This window comes from Pongo pygmaeus, chromosome 7 (genome assembly GCF_028885625.2).
Source record: "Pongo pygmaeus isolate AG05252 chromosome 7, NHGRI_mPonPyg2-v2.0_pri, whole genome shotgun sequence".
NCBI lineage: Eukaryota > Metazoa > Chordata > Mammalia > Primates > Hominidae > Pongo > Pongo pygmaeus.
The window spans coordinates 74,879,212-74,897,924 of NC_072380.2; the positions used below are offsets into that span (position 1 = coordinate 74,879,212).

The 18,713-nt window shown below is 41.1% G+C and overlaps 1 protein-coding gene and 2 pseudogenes across 4 annotated transcripts in view; 2 read left to right on the plus strand and 1 right to left on the minus strand.

Annotated features, from left to right (window-relative positions):
* NKAIN3 (sodium/potassium transporting ATPase interacting 3) overlaps positions 1 to 18,713 on the plus strand; it is an 802,780-nt gene that overhangs the window by 651,416 nt on the left and 132,651 nt on the right. The gene's annotated exons all lie outside the window — the stretch shown is intronic.
* Positions 1,659 to 3,434, minus strand: LOC129042862 (X-ray repair cross-complementing protein 6-like; annotated as a pseudogene).
* On the plus strand, positions 14,715 to 16,368 carry LOC129042863 (SRSF protein kinase 2-like; annotated as a pseudogene).

Here is an 18,713-nt window from a genome sequence, read left to right on the forward strand (position 1 = left end):
TAATTTTCTCCAGAAAAAGCAGCTCCTGGATTCGTTGATTTTTGAAGGGTTTTTCATGTCTCTGTCTCCTTCAATCCATCTCTGATGTTGGTTATTTTTGCTAGCTTTCAGGTTTGTGTGCTCTTGATTCTCTTGTTCTTTTAACTGTGATGTTAGGTTGTTAACTCGAGATCTTTCTAGCTTTTTGATGTGGGTATTTAGTGCTGTAAACTTCTCTCTTGACACTGCTTTAGTTGCATCCCACACAGGCTGGTACATTGTATCTTTGCTCTCATTAGTTTCAAAGAACTTCTTGATTTCTGCAATGATTTCATTATTTACCCAAAAGTCATCCAGGAGCAGGTTGTTCAGTTTCAGTGTAGTTGTATGGTTTTCTGTGAATTTCTTAATTTTGAGTTCTAATTTGATTGTGCTGTGGTCCAAGGATGGTTTGTTAGGATTTCAGCTCTTTTGCATTTGCTGAAGAGTGTTTTACTTCTGATTATGTGATTAATTTTAGAGTCAGTTCCATGTGGTGATGAGAAGAACATATATTCTGTTGTTTTGGGGTGGAGAGTTCTGTAGGTGTCTATCAGGTCAACTTGATCCAGAGCTGAGTTCAGGCCCTGAATATCTTTGTTAATATTCTGTCTCAATGATCTGCCTAATATTGTCAGTGAGGTGTTAAAATCTCTCACTCTTATTTTGTGGGAGTCTAAGTCTGTGTTAAAGTCTATAAGAACTTGCTTTATTAATCTGGGTGCTCCTGTATTGGGTGCATATATATTTAAGATAGTTGGCACTTCTTATTGAATTGAAACCTTTGCCATTATGTAATGCCCTTTTTTGTCCTTTTGATCTGTGTTAAAGTCTATCTTATCAGAAACTTGGATTGCAACTCCTGCTTTCTTCTGTTCTCCATTTCCTTGGTAAATTTTCCTCTAGCCCTTCATTTTGAGCCTCTGTGTGTCTTTGCATGTTAGATAGCTCTCTTGAAGACAGCATACAGATGGACCTTGATTCTTTATCGGGTTTGCCATTCTGTATCTTTTAATTGGGGCATGTAGCTCATTTACATTTAAGGTTAGTATTATGTGTGGATTTGATCCTGTCATCATGATGCTAGCTGATTATTTTGCAGACTAGTTTATGTGGTTACTTCATAGTGTCACTAGTCTGTGCACTTCCATGTGTTTTTGTAATGGCTGGTAACGATTTTTCCTTTCCATATTTAGTGCTTCCTTCATACGTTCCTGTAAGGCAGAGATTTAACATCCCACTGACATTATTAGGCAGTTCACTGAGACAGCATTTGCCTGCCTCAACATTTGCCTGTCTGAAAAGGATCTTATTTCTCCTTCACTTATAATGCTTAGTTTAGCTGGATTTGAAATTCTGGGCTGGAAATTCTTTTCTTTCTTTTTGTTTTTTGTTTTTTGTTTGTTTGTTTGTTTTCAGCACAAACTTAGGGCTCTTTATTTAGGTAATAAAGTAAGGAACAGCAAAGTGAGAGGGCTACACCTTCACCATGGCAACAGAAAGCCTCAAAAATGTAAAATCCCTCAACTTCTATTGGGCAGACTCTTCCTAGCTCAGAAGAAACACATTTTAACTGGCTGGGAACAAGGCCAGCCAGCTTGGCCACAGTGTGGAAGGGTGACTGGACACACAGCCTCTGGTCAGGCCTGGAAGTGCTCAGTGAGTACTTCCAGCAGCTCCTGCTTCTTCAGCCCATATGCCTCTTTCAGCATGGGCACAGTGAACTTGCCCAGCATGCCCTTGCTGATATTGGCCTTCAGCTCCTCTTCTAAATACTTCATCTTGGGCCTTTTGCTTCCAAAATCTTCATTATTGTGTTTTCTCTTGGTAAATTTCCCTTCAGGATTGTAATCTGGTGGGTAAACAAGCTCCTTAAACTCAACCACCAGGGAGTCCAGTCTTTTATTCACTGCTTCAACCTTGGGCAATGTCAGGTCCACTGCTTGTTCAGTCTCCATCAAATCCAAGGCCAAGGCCTCCAGGTTCCTGAAGTGCTGCTGCAGCCTGGGGTTCTCAAAGCTGTCACTTCTGTATGTGAAGTGGATCTTCTGAACGATAGCCTTCATCTTGTCCACCTGCTCCAGAGTTACCATGACTTTCAGTAAAGGGCATCTTCCTTTTATCATCAGCAAAGGGTAAAAAGACAAGCTGGAATCCTGGAAGAGTCACCCAAATTTTCTAGTCATCTAACTCCTCTTCCTGTGGCACCAAAGCCACAAAATAAAGACAGATGTTCCTGTGGGGTGTGTATCTGCATGATGCTACAACCTCCTTGTCCGGACACTTATGTGCAGAGCACTAAACAGGGTTGAGCTCCCAATCACCAACAACTCCTCATGGCACATGAACAGGGAGGGCCTCAGATGATGGTGCTTCTTCAGCATTACCAAGGGCTTGAAACCCATGAGCATCAAACCTGGATCATCAAACTGTTTTAACTCTTCTGTTTCCCCTTTCTCCACTATAATCTGAGACTCCCATAGATCTCAGACCTCTTGGTATCACTAGGCAGAAGCAAACTTCCTGTATTTGTATTAAATATCTGGCTCTTGGTTTTCACTTGTTCATTTGTTTCCCAATAGAGCTTTATTGGAGAAGGCTTGAGAGCCCTCTGGACCAGATTATAAATGCCCAGAGATCACTATAACTTTGATGAGCTTCAGCTTTAACCTGCTTAGTGCTTGCTTCCTGGTCTTCTTGGAGTGAACCTTCTAGTTCGCTGGATTCCTCAAATTGAACCCTGAGGTCCTCATCCTCTGCTATGCTGGTGATATCTCTATAGAACAAGGATATGTCAAAGCCCCAAGGTTTCTTCATGTGCATCAAGTCAAGGTAGATACCTGTATCTCAAAGATCACCGGCTTTGGTCCTGGCCCAGCTGGCTTAGGCACTGTCAGTGCCATGGGGGTTGTCTTCATTGGTGAACAGCATGATCTTGTTATGACTCATCATGAACTGGACATCACTAAAGAGGTTGGCACAGACACACAGCACTTCACTGAATGAGTGGTCAGAGCTGTGGCCCTTCAGGTCTTGGAAACGTTATCGTTCCTGCTGCCCCTTAAACTGGTCAAGCTCTAGAATTCATTTTGCACCTGGCTTATCCAACTACTGTAAGCCATAAATGTTTCGCTGAATCTTTGTCTTTATCTGCACTATAGAGCATCACTGCCAAGAGATCTCAATCACTGCTTATGATCTTACTGATGTACACACTTTGCATACACTGGATGCTCATGTCAAAGGGAGTCAACTCATCTTTACTCTGGGATTCAAACATAGCCCTGGAGGCATCAACCAAAAAAACCAAACTATTTCTTCCTGAATATAGTCTCCACTTGCTTCAAGGTTCTCTTCTTGTTCTTCTTTGCTTCTTCATCTGCCTTAGTTTTGCAATATGACTCCCACCTTTACATGTTGGCTACTTCTCACTTTGGTGCAGGGAAGCAACCAACTTGGACCAGAAATTCTTTCCTTTAAGAATGTTGAATATAGGGCCCCAGTCTCTTCTGGCTGTAGAGTTTCTTCTGAGAGGATCACTGTTATTCTCATGGGCTTCCCTTTGTAGGTGACGTTGCCTTTCTCTTTGGCTGCCCTTAATATTTTTGGTTTCATTTCGACCTTAGAGATCTGATGATTATGTATCTTAGGGATAATCTTTTCATGGAGTATCTTACTGGAGTTCTCTGCATTTCCTGAATTTGAATGTTGGCCTGTGTTGCCAGGTTGAGGAAGTTCTCCTGGAGGATATCCTGAAGTATGTTTTCCAAATTGGTTCTATTCTCTCTGTCTCTTTCACGTACCCCAATCAGTCATATATTTGGTCTCTTTACATAATCCCATAGTTCTTGGAGGTTTTGTTCATTCCTTTATATTCTTTTTTATTTATTCTTTTCTGCCTGTCTTATTTCAGAAAGACAGTCTTCAAGCTCTGAAATCCTTTCCTCCACTTGATCTATTCTGCTATTAATACTTGTGATTGCACTGTGAAGTTCTTGTATTGTGTTTTTCAGGTCTACCATGTTCCTCTCTAAACTTGCTATTTTGGCTGTCAGCTTCTGCATTGTTTTATTATGATTTTTAGATTCTTTGTGTTGGGTTAAAACATATTCCTTTAGCTCAGCAAAGTTCATTTTTATCCACATTCTGAAGCCTACTTCTGTCATTTCGGCATCTCAGCCTTAGCCCTGTTTTAAGCCCTTGCTGCAGAAGCACTGTAGTCATTTAGAAGAAAGGGGGCACTCTGATTTTTTGAGTTTTCGACATTTTTGAGTTGATTCCTTCTCATCTTTGTGGGCTTATCTACCTTTGATCTTTGAGGTTGCTAACCTTTGGATGGGGTTCTCACAGGGATTTTTTCTTGTTGTTGTTGTTTTCTGTGTTTTTTTGTTGTTGTTGTTGTTTTTCTTTGAACAGTCTAATGGCTGTTGCATAGGGCTGCAGTGGTTTGCTGGGGGTCTGCTCCAGACCTTAGTTACCTTGGTTTTTCCTGTACCTGGAGGTATCACTAGTGAAGTCTGTGAAATAGCAAAGACGGCAGCCTGCCCCTTCCTCTGGAAGCTCCATCCCAGGAGGGTACTGACCTGTTGCCAGGCCAAACACAGTTGTAAGAGGTACCTGAAGACCTTGTTTGGGAGGTCTCACCCAGTCAGAAGAAATGTGATCTAGTACCCACTTAAAGAAGCAGTCTGGCTGCTTTTTGATAGAGCAGCATGCGTGTTGGGGATCTCTTCAGCCTCCAATCAGATTGAGCACCCCAAAGCCCACAAGCTGGATGGGCTAAGATGCTTGAATAGCCAAGGTAGTGACATGCCCCACCCCCAGGGCACGCCATCCCAGGGAGAGATCAGAACTCTGTTCATACCGCATGTGCAGGTTGAGGTAGCTGGAGGCCCAGCTGGGAGGTCTCGCCCAGTGAGGGGGAATGGCTTGAGGTCCAGCTTACAGAAGCAATCTGGCCACATTCTGGCAAAGCAGCTATGCTGCACTGGGGAAACTCTTCCTCATCCAGACCATTTGGACTCTTCAAAGTCCACAGGCTGGAACAGCTGAGTCAACCAAACAGCAGAGATGGCAGCCTGCCCCTCCCCTCAGGGCCCCATTTCTTCTCAGGCAGGCACCCTGTCACTGCAGGCTGGCTGGAATTCCAAGCCAGTGGGTCTTGTCTTGTGAGGTGCCATGGAAGTGAGACCCACAGACCAATGCTGCTTGGTTCCTTGGGTTCAGCCCCCTTCCTAGGGGTATGTATGTACACCGTGCGTTGCCTGGGCTGCAGACACCTTTGTTGTGGATCCCAGGACTGGAGTATGTAAAGCTCCTGGGTCTCAGTGCATGCCTGAGCAGCTTCTCTGCCAAGACTCCACACAGCTCTGTGTGTTGGACCCAAGGCCCTGGTGGTGTGGGCTCATAAGGGGATCTCCTGATCCGCAGGTTGCAAAGATCCATGGGAGAAGCATGGTTTCCCAGGGTCGCACACTCACTCACTGCTTCCTTTGACTGGATATGGGGGTTCCCTTGGCCCTGTGTCACACCCAGGTGAGCCATTGCCCTACCTTGCTTTACTTCCTTCTCCATGAGTTGGGTTGTTTCCCTGATCAATCCCAATGTGGGTAGCTGGATAATTCAGTTGAAGTTGCTATATCCACTCACCCTGGTTCATAACCAAGCCTTATCACTTGTTAATCTCCTAAGTAACCGAGAGGTATCTACTTTATTCTACTTTGACCACCACAACCTTAGGCCAAGCTGTCATCATCTTGTCTGGGCTCCTGCACCAGCCATCCTATCTATTCTTAGTAACTCTGTTAACTTTTTCTATACTCTTACTTCAACTAAAAAAAAAAAAAAAAAACTTCATGGAAGTAGCCTAGTTACATTTAACCAAATTAAATAAATAACATTTTAACCAAAACCAAATAAATATATACATATATGTGTGTGTGTGTGTGTGTGTGCACGCGTGTGTGTGTGCGCTTAAATTGCTTCAAAGATAATGAGCTCTTATGTTGCTATGGTTCCCTATACTCTTTATAGTAAATCCTACAAGATTTACTCACTTTTTGCTACCAACCCCCAGTACTAAATAAGCTATTTGTGGGTCTCACTCTACTAGATTCTCATGTACAGGATAGTCTGTGTCCTAGGTAGTGGTCATAGATATTGCTTCCAATGTTGCTGATTTCAGTAGCATAAAGAAGATATAGCCCAGTAAATGGAAGGGCAAAGGAGAACAAAATTTTTAATAGCTTTGCTCTCTTAGTGCTTTGTCTGTAAAAATCACTGTTGCACTTGACATTTGTTGCCATTTTGCTTTTTCATTTTGAATTGTGGAGCCAAACTGTGTCTCTATGTTGAGGGGAGGAGAAGGAATGACTTCAGAAATGTCAGAATTATTACTAATGGCAGCCTTTAAGCTTGGATAGGTGGGTAATAGTGCTTGATCAATCTGCTTAAATGCTGACTGTAGAGTAGCGACCTGAAACAATAGTGGGAAGCTATTTAAAATTTGGAAGAGGCAAAATATGTGATAGGAAAGATGTGGCTTATTTTCAAGTACAGGCCACATGGTATGGTAGCAGCAGATGCCGTAAGGAATAAGGGCAGCATCTGAGCAGACCTAAGTGTAATCTCACCTCTGTCATTTCCTACTTGTGACATTGGGCAGGGTTCACAATCCCTCCGAGCCATCACCTTTCTTGCATGTAAAATGAAATCATACCACTCACTCAAGGGGCTGTTGAAAAGATTAATGAGATTGTGTATACAAAATTCCAGCCACCATAGATGGCAGTTTGCTTTTTTCTCCCTCGCTTCTGTTTTAACATTGCAGATAATTTACACTAACAGGTGATCAAGGACTAGGCCTAAGTCTCCTTCTAAGAGACTAGCCCAGCTCACAGACCTTGAAGACAGAGTGTAATTCACTGCAGAGAGCTTGCTCCCACTTCTTCCTGCTAAACAAGTTCCTGGAGAGGTTTGAACAGGCATTGGAGATAGTCGGTGGTACTTGTCCATATGCAATGCTGTCAGATGAATTTTTCTATCTGATGCAGATTGGTCCGAGGCCAGCTTCTTGACCTTAGGTTGCAAGTGGTGACTAGGAGCAGTTGTTCATGACAACTTGTGTTCTTGCACATGGCTCATAACCAAGGATAAGACAGCCTCCAGACCATATATCCTAGAAATAAATCTAGATATTTCTACTCAGACTAATTTTTCTCTAAGGGGACATTGAAGCTCTTCTGGGACTGAGCCACCCATCTGGCCTCATTTCAGGACAGGAAGAAGGCCTCATGCTGAATGCTTACTCAAGGCCTAAGACAGCCAAGGCAAATAGACTTAACATGTTTGACAACTAATCTACTGGTAGTGGCTGCCTAGCTAGATGTTTGTAGAATTCCCAGTCCTCTTCTGGGCTTAGCATAAATTGTGTGCCTTGATCAGTGATAATGTCTCCCATAGTTACTGTGGAGCGTTGTCAAGGCACACATGACAGAATTGGAAACCTCATTATCTGGGGATCCTCAAAGTTCCACTTTAGTTCAATAAGGACACTGGCCGTTATTCAAGAACTGGTCTTAGTCACACACACAAACCATAGTGTCATGACTGAGTAACTCCTCAAGCTGGGTGAAAACACCATGAACATAATAAACAAAGACAATCTCAATTTTTTATCAATGCCTCAAAAGCTTCCAGACCCACAAATAATTTTGAATGTCACCAGGGATATATGTTCTGCATATTACCTAGTCCCTCACAACCTTGTGATTCTGGGAACTCAGGGACTTTCCTGGCATCACTTGAAATCACTGAAAGCCAAGGCTAGCCCTGGTGCTTTTATCATCACTTCCAGCAGCCTCCCTCAGGTAGGAAAACATTGGAGTACAAAAGAAAACAAAATGTACTGTTCCTAACACAGAAATCCCAGGACTTTGAAATATTTAGACTTTTTCAGCCCAAAGCCCACCTGTCTTCTAGCCTGCTGCCTGAGCTATTGATCTTCTGCCAGGTACATGTATTCATGATCAGTCAAAGATGTCATCCCATGGAGAATTTAATGAAAGAAATCTACGGAAGGGCTCCATCTGCCCATCTATTGTCTTTCCTCCTTGTCAAGAGGAGAAGCAAGGATGCACATCTGTGCAACGATCACCAGGTGTTAAATAAAATCATTATCTAAAACCAATACCTTCCCATGGACTCTAGGATTTCAGTATTAGCACAGGTGAACTATAGTTTACACCAAATGAGGATTCCTGAAAACACATAACTAGCCAGAATCATGAAAAGTTATAAAATATCTTTTTATTATGGCCACATTGAGTACATACTAGAGTTGCTCAGACTTTTCTGATCACCATTCCATTTGGCTGTTACATAATCTGAATGTTGGGTGATATTGTTATTCTTGCTCTCCTGACTCATCAAAAACTATGCAGCGCCAGCCCCACCATGAAGACATCAACCTCATACCCATGTCAGAAACTACGTGTTTGACTTTATCTTGGCAGAATCCGGGGACACAGAGGTCCGTCTGTGTCCTTTGAAAAAGTGGAGTTCTACATTGGAAACAACCCCAGTTCTCCATCCCACCCACCTGTCCCTAATTCTATACTTTTCGTATGTTTTTAATCTGAGAACTCTTTTTGCTTTGTCTTTCAAATGAAGTTTTACCAAGAATCCGTTTGTTGTTGTTGTTTTTGTTTTCCAGGGCCACCATAACAAAGTACTACAAATTAGGTGGCCTAAATAACAGAAATGTATTGTCTCACAGTTCTGGAGGCCAGAAATCTGAGATCAAGGTGTTGGAGGATTAATTCCTCTGGAGGGCTGTGAGGCAGAATTTGTTTCATGGCTTTCTCCTAGTTTCTGTGTTTTACCAGCAATCTTTGGCTTTTCTTGGTTTGTGAAATCATCACCCTATCTCTGTCTTGTAGATTCCATGGTGTACTCTGTATGTGTGTATGTCTATCTCTGTGCTCAAATTGCTCCTTTTTCTAAGGACTCTAGACATACTGGATTGGAATCCTCCCTAATGACTTCACTTTAATTCGATGTTCTACAAAGACCCTCTTCAAAAGCACCAGAGGTTCGGACTTCAATATTTCTAGGGGAACACACTTCAACCCATAACAAATCTCAATTATAAAACATAAAAGTGAAGTTGTTTCCCTTAAAATGAGATGGGAGACCAAAACCCCTTTCTCTCTCTTTCATTCATCCCCCTTTTTCTCTCTTGACATTTCTCTAAAATGCTCTGAGCTGCATAAAACATAGTTTTTAAAATCACCTCTCCAATAAAACTGATATGCAACAATAAAATATTTTAGCAGTTGTCAGAGGTCTAGTATGAGTTGTCTTGCATTTACCAATTTAATATTAACTCCAGTATTAAGGAACCAGTCTTGTGACTTATTGCACTGCAGAAGGCAGCTCCTTTTTTTTTTAAATTAATTTTTTAAAATTATACTTTAAGTTCTAGGGTACGTGTGCACAATGTGCAGGTTTGTTACATATGTATACATGTGCCATGTTGGTGTGCTGCACCCAAGAACTCGTCATTTACATTAGGTATATCTCCTAATGCTATCCCTCCCCACTCCCCCCACCCCACAACAGGCCCCAGTGTGTGATGTTCTCCTTCCTGTGTCCAAGTGTTCTCATTGTTCAATTCCCACCTATGAGTGAGAGCATGCGGTGTTTGGTTTTTTATCCTTACGATAGTTTGCTGAGAATGATGGTTTCCAGGTTCATCCATGTCCCTACAAAGGACATGAACTCATCATTTTGTGTGGCTGCATAGTATTCCATGGTGTATACGTGCCACATTTTCTCAATCCAGTCTATCATTGATGGACATTTGGGTTGGTTCCAAGTCTTTGCTGTTGTGAATAGTGCAGCAATAAACATACATGTGCATGTGTCTTTATAGCAGCATGTTTATAATCCTTTGGGTATATACTCAGTAACAGAATTGCTGGGTCAAATGGTATTTCCAGTTTTAGATCCTTGAGGAATCACCACACTGTCTTCCACAATGGTTGAACTAGTTTACAGTCCCAACAGCAGTGTAAAAGTGTTCCTATTTCTCCACATCCTCTCCAGCAACTGTTTCCTGACTTTTTAATGATTGCCATTCTAACTGGTGTGAGATGGTATCTCACTGTGGTTTTGATTTGCATTCCTCTGATGGCCAGTGATGATGAGCATTTTTTCATGTGTCTGTTGGCTGCATAAACGTCTTCTTTTTAGAAGTGTCTGTTCATATCCTTTGCCCATTTTTGATGGGGTTGTTTGCTTTTTCTTGTAAATTTGTTTGAGTTCTTTGTAGATTCTGGATATTAGCCCTTTGTCAGATGAGTAGATTGCAAAAATTTTCTCCCATTCTGTAGGTTGCCTATTTACTCTGGTAATTAAACTAAAGAGGGCAGTTCCTTTAAAAAAGCACAGGAAGACTGTGAGGGCCCCAGGTGGGGCAGGGTGGGGGGTGGGCATTGTAAGGGAATGCTCTCTGAGGATCATCTCTGTGGAATCTGACTGTATCACTGGAGAGAAAAAGGTTTTATCCATCACACCCTCACCATCAACTCATCAAGTGTTGGTGTCACTTCCTGGGGGGAGCCAAACCTCCTTTGGGCCATTAGCACAGACCAGCAGAACCTCAATGAGATACACAGGTCAGCCAAGAACAGATTTATTTACTGGTCCTCTTCTTTCCTCATGCTGCCAGATCCAGTACCTTCCCAATCACAAAGCCAGAAAGTCAATTCCAAACTCCCTGCATTTTAATTCCTGAAGAACTCAGCTATTCAGTTGCCTGCTACATACACAGAATTTGTCCATCTTGAAACTCTGGCAAGACTGCAAAGTATATTGCTCACCTTGGAGCAGCAAAAAGCAAGTAGGGAACACCTGTTAGCCCCAGAAGAGCACCCATTATCAGGGAGGCCCCCACACTCCCAATGTCCCTCTCCTTCACAGTCACATCCTGTGTCTATATTGCTCTTCAGGCACATTGGTTTCTATCAATTTCTTCAGAAAGCACTGGATAAGTATCCTTACTTTGTGACTACTGAGAAATCTATATTAATGCCATTGAGGATAGACCAGAAGGGTTCTTCTTCCAGAATCCCAGAACACAATCACAAATACCTTTCCAAACGCTTTGCAATCCATCCCAATCATATTAGCAGACAAACTGGATGTCCCATAAGTTCTGCTTTAATGAGACATATGTGTTCCTAAGAAATAATGCAATAAAAGCCACAAGACTTAGGGGAAAAATGGGTCAGGGGAAAAACACTCAAATACTCCATCGGTAATATATTTAAAAATAGAGGTCTATTAAAATGATACAACATATTTATACATATTAGATGGTTATGAACTACATATATACTAAAATAAATGGGGTATTTTGCTTTGAAAAGGATCTGCAGTTTATTTGTGGAAATTCACAACAGAAGGATTGCAGCCTGAGTTACTGTGAAGTAGAAGAAAAGTTGTGTGAAATTTTATGGAAAATTGTTCCCTAATACTTCCCTAGTTGTTATGTTCAGGTTGTTTCCTAATATATCAATCATATTGGGACAAATTCACATTTCAAAGCCAGCATTCTAGCAGAACTGATGGTACTTGAAGCCATATCTTTAATTTATGCCATCATCAGAGAAAAAGTCAGACCAGCTTCTTCAAGCACTCCCAGCCCCTACCTTCAGATGTCCCTTTCCATATTAATCTTCATTTCCATCCTTATTGCTTTTCAGCACCTGCTGCCCTCTGACCCCCACACCATTCTAAGGACAGGAAGCAAACCCGTTTTAGAGATGCAAAGTAACTAACAGTAAACTGTAGAAAAGTCCTCGGAGTGGAAGCTGGATTTGGTTCTCCACTTTGTACATAACATTTGACCAGCTGGCTACAAAGTTGGTAGGAGAACAACTTCATCGACCTTTTGCGGGGGTTTCAAAAATTGTTAGGTTCATTTCTGGGCTGCCTCTGAAAAAAGAAACTTGCTTCAGATCTTGTTCTGAGCTACTCTCCTCAAAGCTACCTTGGGCTTCTGCCCATTTGCATCTTGATCTTCCCTCCTTTTCTGGAACAAGGCTAATATCCCTGTCTCTTCCTTGCTCAGCCTTTGCACTCTGCTCCTGACAATGTAGAATGTACCTCTCTCCTTAGTCTTCCTGGGAGCCATGCCAGGCCACACCCCACCATATCTTGTTGAATTTGTCAAAGCTCCATTTTCACAATGCATCTGCTGGAATGCCAGTTCTTGCCTCACAATTAACTCAAATTATTTGCTCTTCTACTCCACCCAAAAGTGCATCTGCCTAGGTGAACCAACAGTAAGATTACAGAATGGGGCATTTCTTTTTGGTCATGATTCCGCAAGAAGTTCAGTTTTTCAGCCTGCATCATTTTCAGAATATTGTGGGAACTCACTGCGTTGTTTGAATGGAGTCAACTTAGTAACTGCCTTGTAAAAGAAATGGCATATTCATTCTTTCCAAATAATGTAACTGTAATGCTATTTTGTAATTTCTGATTACATTAAGATATTAGCATATTTTTTGCAAATAAACTAGAGTGCTATTTTTATTAGTAGTTTGGCTTTAATTAATGTTTGGTAGTATGAATAATTTTAGAATTAAACCATGAACAGGTTTGAATCAGCAGCCTAATCTTCACATTCTAAAATAACTTTAAATGAATCAGTGCATAAAGAAGGCAGATTCATCTTGATGTGTATGAAGGAGCTGACATAGGTGCTTTCTTCGTTTGTTCTTTAGTGTCACATGTGAAACAAATTGACTCTCTTGATACCCATATGGTGCATTTAGGTCTCCAATTGTTTTCTTGCCTTATAAAGCTGTACTTGTCCTAACTAAGTTTCTACTTTAACCATATTTTATTTACAACAATCTGTTTCATCTGAGGTTCAGTTTGGCTATTGAGACTGACTGCCAAAAAGTGAATTTGCCACCAGAAATTCAATTATAAAAACAATATTAATAAAACTAGACACCTGCCCCTCTGTATTTAAAAGCAGTAAAAACATTATTTGGCTTCTCATTTACATGGCAGATCCGATTCATCATGTTAACATAGTTAAACAGAAGAAGAAATATTTCACATAGATAGCAGTGTCAAAGCAGTCAGTTCTAGAAAGAAAGTACTAATTTAAAAAAAAAAAGAAAATATGGAATCAATGAATGGAATCATAACAATGACATTTTCAATATCACATAGAAAATCATGATTCTTTGTAGGTAAAACAAAGTGAAAACTAAAGTGCACTTATATTTAAAATTAAAAAGATTAAAGAAACTGGCTTCTTGAAAAGAATATCATATATTTAAAAACTAAAATAAAGAGTGCAATTAAAAATAATTCAAAACATTTTCAGGGACAAAAAAAAGGAAATATTTAACATTTATTATAATACTTGAGTTTTCCTTCCTTCATGAAAAGGGTGCTGAAAATCATTTAAAAAATTTTAGTTCTAAATAAAATAGATTCAAGAGTTTTTAAAGATCGCTGAAGATTGCTTTGGAATTGAAGAAAATAACATTGAATGATTTATAGCTTTTAGGAGAGATAGGATACAAGTCAATGACCTGAAGAAATGGAAAGAATGAAGACTCAGGAAATAAAACAGAGAACGAAAAAGATAAGAACATTCCACAGAGAAGTTAGATAATGTAAGTGTAGCTTTGAGGGCTCAGATTAGGAAAAAAGGCACTAGTTTTTGTTTTTTACAAAAACTCTAAAAGGAGCTTAAAAATGGTTTATTTTTCCACAGTGCAGGAGTGATAAGACACAGTTTTAAGTGTTTTAAGTGTCTGTGTGTGTATGCATATATGTGTGTGCATGTGTATGCATACATATGTTGGTATGTAACCACACGTGTACATGCAAGGATGTGACTACGGAGACTCTAGATGCTTTGATCCTCTGTATCATGTATCTCAAGTTAAGAAAAGGGTATTCGCCGTCCTGCTCATTGGAAGGTGCAGCTGAGGTGATGTTTTCTTCTATTATTTTCCTTTCAGCTTCTTGCTCCAATTCTTCTGTCTCCTGCAGACGTTTTTCCAATAACTCAGCCTGCTTCTTCTGTTTATTTTTCAGTTTTTTCTTTTTGTTTTTAGATATTTTTCCTATAGGTTTCTGCTGTGGAGCCGTACTCACTGCAGACCCTGAAGGAGGAGGAATACCTGCTTTCTCCCTCTCAGTGGTCTCAGCTGCCGTTCTTCTCACATATGCATCATCCACACACGTCAAGATGTTTTGCGGCTTTATGTCAGTATGAGTAATCTTGGTCTTACTGTGTAGATGTTCTAACCCTTGAAGGAACTGTCGAATGATTCTCTTCACACAACGTACTGGGAGGCCTTGATAGTTGGACTTGATGATCCAATTGAGGAGATGGTGGCCAAGTACTCCGAAGACCAGGCAGACATGTATCCCATTCATGCCTGAAATCTTGAAGTCGTCAATGAGCTGGATCACCATGTCTTTGGGTCACTGGGATCACTTTCTCAAACACATTTGAGCAATTTTATTTCATCCAAGGCTGTGTCTGTATCATGCTGAGCACTTTTTACAACTTTCATTGCAACAAATCTTTTCCCCTACATATCCTAGCACAGCCAGACAGTAGAGAAGTGCCCCCATCCAAGCTTTCTAATAACATGATACCGGCCATTGAAGAAGTCCAATTTTCACTGGATGATAGCCACCTTTGCAGTAGTCCGCAGGGTCCTCTTGCTCCTCATCATCTGATCCAGGATCTCCTCCTTTGGCTCTGGTGGTGTGGGGTCTGCCAAAGGTGGCGGTGGTGGTGGTGGCGGTGGAAGAGGAGGAACTAAAGGAGCTTTCTGTTGAGGCTCCAGCTTTGTAGGGTGTTTCTCTCTTTTCGGCCTCCGCTTTTGGGCATGAATGGGCAGCACTTTCCTGGAGCTCATTCCGACGCGGCGGAAGCGGGGCTATAGGGCCTTCGCGGAGGCGACAGCGACGCGGGCGCGGAAACCAGCCGGGCTGCGGCTTTCACTTGTTCAACCTGCCGGGGGGAGGTGGGAACTGCGCCTGCGCCGCCGCAGTCACCCCTGGCGGATGGCGAATACTGCGCAGAAGTGAAACTAAAAACGACAGGATTAGAGGAGGCGGCCTAGGCAGAGACCGCAAAGGACAATAGTGAAGCTGAGGACCAGGAAGAGAAAGAAGACCCTGAGAAAGAAAACATTGAAAAAGAAGATGATGTAGATCAGGACCTTGCGAACATAGACCCTATGTGAATAGAATCACCTAAAACCAATGGCCATCTTGAAAATGGCCCATTCTTACTGGAGCAGCAACTGGACAATGAAGAGGATAATGAAGAAGACCGCCCAAATCCTGAGGAATATAATCTTGATGAGCCAAATGCAGAAAGTGATTACACATGTGACAGCTCCTATGAACAATTCAGTAGTGAATTGCCAAATGTATGGCATAAAATTCCCGAGTCACAGTTTCCAGAGTTTTCCACCTCGTTGTTCTCTGGATCCTTAGATGTGGCCTGCGGTTCTGTGCTTTCTGAGGGATCACCACTTACTGACAGAAGCAGGACGGTTTCAGCCTCCAGTACTGGGGATTTGCCAAAAGCAAAAACCCGGGAGGCTGACTTGTTGGTGAATCCCCTGGATACACTGAATGCAGATAAAATTAGAATAGAAATTGCTGACCTGGGAAATGCTTGTTGGGCGCATAAACACTTCAGGGAACATATCCAGATGCGTCAGTACCGTTCCATAGAGGTTTTAATAGGAGCGGGATACAGCACCCCTGCGGACATCTGGAGCACGGCGTGTATGGCATTTGAGCTGGCAACGGGCGATTATTTGTTTGAACCACATTCTGGGGAAGACTATTCCAGAGACGAAGATCACATAGCATTGATCATTGAACTGCTGAGGAAAGTCCTGTTTACTGACCGTTTTCTTCTGAAAAAAAATACGCTATGTTGGGGAAATATTTCGAGGAGTTTTTCACCAGAAAAGGAGAACTGCGACATCACCAAGCTGAAACCCTGGTGCCCTTTTGATGTACTTGTGGAGAAATATGGCTGGCCTCATGAAGATGCTGCACAGTTTACAGATTTCCTGATCCCGATGTTAGAAATGGTTCCAGAAAAAACGAGCCTCAGCTGGCGAAATGCCTTCGGCATCCTTGGTTGAATTCTTAGCAAATTCTACCAATATTGCATTCTGAGCTAGCAAGTGTTCCCAGTGCGTTGGACCTAAACGGTGACTCTCATTCTTTAACAGGATTACAAGTGAGCTGGCTTCATCCTCAGACCTTTATTTTGCTTTGAAGTACTGTTGTTTGACATTTTGCTTTTTGTGCACTCTGATCCTGGGGAAGGGTAGCCTTTTGTCTTCACCTTAGGGGTTTACTGACCATTTTCTTCTGGAAACAATAACGTGTCTCTAAGCATTGTTTCTTGTGTTGTGTGACATTCAAATGTCATTTTTTTAAATGAGAAATACTTTCCCCTTTGTGTTTTGGCAGGGTTTGTGACTATCTATTTATGAAAAATATATTTTAGCTGAGTGCTATATAATTTACAACCTTAAGAAATTATCAAGTTGGAACCAAGAAATAGCAAGGAAATGTGCAATATTATCTTCTGGCAAAGGGACATCATTCCTGTATTATAGTGTATGTAAACGCACCCTGTAAATGTTACTTTCCATTAAACATGGGAGGGGGGCTCAAATTTCAGAAAAGCTGCCAAGTCTTGAGTTCTATGTAGCATATGTTGCATGTAGCCGCCTTTAACTGCTCCAAGGAGTTGTGCAAGCTTTTCATTCCATAACAGTCCTTTCACATTGGATTTTTTAAAAAGTGGCTTCGGATTGTAAGATATCATTCTCTATATGGCACTTTAAAGGAAGAAAAGATATGCTTCTCATTCTAAAATATGCATAATAATTTAGCAGTCCCATTTGTATTTTTGCATATTTTTAGAAGTATTTTTAAAGAAAAAGAGCGATTTCGCTTTAAAAATGTAAAGGCTTAGTACCATGTCATAATGCCTCCTTTGGGCACTGTAAGTTAAGCTCCACATAGATTAAATTGGAAAAGAGAAATGTGTTCATTGTGTGAAATGAAAAAATACATATATTTTTGGAGAAGCATGATCATGCTTGTCTAGAACACAAGGTATGGTACATACAATTTGCAGTGCAATGGGCAGAATACTCCTCACAGCTCAAAAGTAACAGTGATCATATTCATTCCATAGGTAGATTTATGTGTGGCTACAACAAATTTTAGCAGCTTTTTTATTGTTTTTCCATGAAATGAAGTTGAGAAAATGATTTTCCCTTTGCAGGTTGCACACAGTTTTGTTTACGCATTTCCTTAAAATTAATTGTAGAATCCAAGACACAAACCACAGTTGGCAATACAATTTTAGAATGTAACATATAGAGGTATATTTAGCCTGTTTTAGAAGTCAGTGGATTGAATGTCTTTTTATTTTAAATTTTACATTAATTAAGGTGCCTCATTTTTTACTTTGTCCATTAACATTTATCCATATGCCTTTGCAATAACTAGATTGTGAAAAGCTAACAAGTGTTGTAACAATAATCCATTGTTTGAGGTGTTTGCGGTTGTCTTAAAAATTAAAGTATTGGCCAGGCGCAGTGGCTCACGCCTGTAATCCCAGCACTTTGGGAGGCCGAGGTGGGTGGATCACAAGGTCAGGAGATCGAGACCATCCTGACTAACACAGTGAAACCCCGTTTCTACTAAAAATACAAAAAAATTAGCTGGGCGTGGTGGCGGGTGCCTGTAGTCCCAGCTACTCGGGAGGCTGAGGCAGGAGAATGGCGTGAACTCGGGAAGTGGAGCTTGCAGTGAGCCGAGATCGCGCCACTGCACTCCAGCCTGGGCAACAGAGCGAGACTCCGTCTTAAAAAAAAAAAAAAAAAAAAAATTAAAGTATTTTGTTTTGCTTTGTTTCCAGGAAAAAAAAAAGGTAAAGAGAGAGTAACCATAGGGTCTCTATTTTTTGTATTCAAGAAGCAGTCAGAACACCCGAATGATTAAAAACATGATCTTTAGAGTCATACACATCTGGGTTAGAATTCTGACATTTCACTGCTACATCATGTCATATCAGGCAATTTCATTAGTCTTCTCATGTCTCAATTTCTTCTTTACGAATTGAAAATGGTAGTAACTTCTTCATAAGACTGTTTTAAGGATTGAATGAGATCATGTATAAAGCCCTCAACATAGTGCCTAGCACAGTGTATAATCAATACATGATATTCACTGTAATTATTATTTTTACTGATAAATGTACCAAGAATGAAACCAAAAAAAGACACACCAGAAAGTCCAGCAAAAGAAAATAGGAGATAGGAGGAGAGAACTGAGAATTGATTGACCAATGTCTGTCATAGCTCAAAAGACTTATGCAAGAGGAACCAAAAGCCTCCACTAATCCATGACTGCTCTTTTCTCAGCAAGGCTGTGACTACACAGTCAACTCAGAGGATGGGAACAGTGAGGTTCCACAAAAAATGTCATACTAAAACGCACTGCCCAGTAGCAGAAACATTAGCTGATGATGATGAATCCAATAGCCTAGCATTTAACCGAGACATTTAAAGCAGCATATGACATATTTTTCATAA